Raw genomic sequence first — 2,247 nt, forward strand, 5'->3', positions numbered from 1 at the left:
AATCCATTGGCACCTTGTTCTTATACTTCCCAGCCTCCAGAACTCTGAGAAATACATGTTGTTGCTTAAGCCATCAAGTCTGTGGTATTTGTTATAGTAGTCTGGGCTGACTAAGACACCTACATTTATTTATCTTTTTAAAAATGCATATTATATAAATACCTGTCCAGTGAAAAGTTCCAGAAGCAGAGACAAACCAGTAGCAATGACCACCTCTGGGGCCCCAATTCTGGTCTCGGAGCTTTATTTTCCTCCTCAGGAAACTGACTGTTTCCAGGTCTGAATGGAAAATCTGTCAAATAAATCTGCAACATCTTGCGCTGAAAAGCAAGAAAGTAATCAAACATTATAGAGGTCATAACAAAGAGGCAGAGGAAGCAATTAAAGCAGCTCCCACTGGCTAATTTAAGAAACAGTTTGAGGGAGAACAAAGGAAGGGGGGAAGAAAATCTTCAGAGCTCCAGGAAGTCAGGGGAAGACTATCTGGCTGGCCAATCCCAACCTGTATCAGAAGAAACCAAAGAGAAACAGCAGGCTTCGGGTCAACCAAAGTTACCAGGAACCTCAGCAAGTGGGACCAAACGGAAAAGATCTATGAGAGAAGGCGAAACTTCCTGTTCAGAAAGGACGGCACAAGGCAAGAGTACAAGAGTAAGAATTCAGAAGAAAATCCCAGTTCCTCCATTACCTTTGAAACTGCCACCAGCCAACTTGCTTCACCAAAACATCCTGCAGGCCTAGTGCCAAGAATTCAAGGTGAGCACCAAAGGCCAGAAATTAGACGTATGTCTCTCTATATATCTATTTATACACTTATTTCTCAGAGTTCTGGAGGCTGGGAAGTATAATATCAAGGGGCCAATGCATTTGGTGTCTGGTACGTAAGTGAATCTGCGAATATGCTTACCCAGATCAAAAGAAGAACATTCCTGTCACCGCAGAAGAGGCCAAGATCCTCACACAGACACAAAGAAGATTGATGATGGACAAAAGGGAAATGTCTCTGGAAAGTCCTGGAACAAAGATACCTCCTGATGGAACCTACTCTCCTGAAGTGGCTGCCCCCCTCTAAGGGTTCTGATGCTCTCCTGGAGGGGTCAATACTGTTGTTGTGACAGCTTTGGCCCCAGATGTCCTGTTTGCTTCCTGGTCCAGAACTGCAGCCGGGGCTGGGAAGATGGGCATCGCCACAGAAGGCCCACGGTGTCAAGTGGTGTGTGGTCCATGGGAGAAGTATGCCTGCAGACACAGAAGGGTGGGTACACCTGCAATTTCGTGCAGGACAAGGCTGGATGCCTGAAAAGCAGAGGAGAGTATGCACCCCCTTCTTACTCCCCACTAGTAACGTCCCACCCCCACAGCTGGAGGACAATATGCTATGCCCCAAATGTGTTCGCAGGAATAAGGTGTTAATGAGAAGCCTCCAATGAGCTTTCAATAGCCAGAAAAGGGACACAGCTGTGATTATAATCAGTGGTACAAAGAGAACTACAATCAACTCCATGGTGACACTGATGGCCGGACTGTAGGCTACTCACACCCTCTATGCTTCCTGCTTACAGGGACACAGCATAGTGCATTGCAGATGTCACCCTCCAACCTCCACCGGGGCCTGTGGCTTCATGGGTTGGGATACAGGGGCTCTTAGGTTTTAAATTGGAAGAGCATTTCAGAAATTACCATCCATTCTACTTAATAAGAAGAAAAAGTCATTCATACTACCAAACGTTTACCTTCTGAAATAGAAGTGGCCTTAACTTCTTTTAAAGTGGGAACCTGAGCCTCACCTGGCAGAGGGTTTGGGGTGGGGAGTGGAGTGGAAAGCACACGTGTGCCTCCACGCTGGATTTCTCTGCAATTGTAGCTCCTCCAGAGACTGCTACCTTCTCAGGTTCATGAATTCAGGCTGTTGAGTATTTTAAACCAAAGGGAAAGCTTTTTTTCCCACTCCCCCAAAATACTCTTAATATACAAAACATTTTTTGATGTTTTCTTAATAACCTGAGACCTCTATGGTGTGTCTCTGGGATAATAATATAGAACACTTTACGGGTATTATTTCCACTTGTAACTATCATGTGTGTTTCTACTGCTTAAAAATATTTAAAATATTTAAGGGTACTTCTGAATCACAAATTCATAATGTATTGGATTTTAAATTGTATATAAAATCATCTATTATATATAGGAGGCCATATGCATTGTGGGAAAATTCTTTTTTTTTTTTTTTGAAAATTCTTAACTCAG

General features: G+C 43.6%; 1 pseudogene; it reads left to right on the top strand.

Annotated features, from left to right (window-relative positions):
- Positions 1-594: 594 nt before the first annotated feature.
- LOC140626771 (developmental pluripotency-associated protein 4 pseudogene) lies at positions 595-1,430 on the top strand (annotated as a pseudogene).
- The last annotated feature ends 817 nt before the right edge of the window (positions 1,431-2,247 follow it).

This window comes from Canis lupus, chromosome 38 (assembly GCF_048164855.1).
Source record: "Canis lupus baileyi chromosome 38, mCanLup2.hap1, whole genome shotgun sequence".
NCBI lineage: Eukaryota > Metazoa > Chordata > Mammalia > Carnivora > Canidae > Canis > Canis lupus.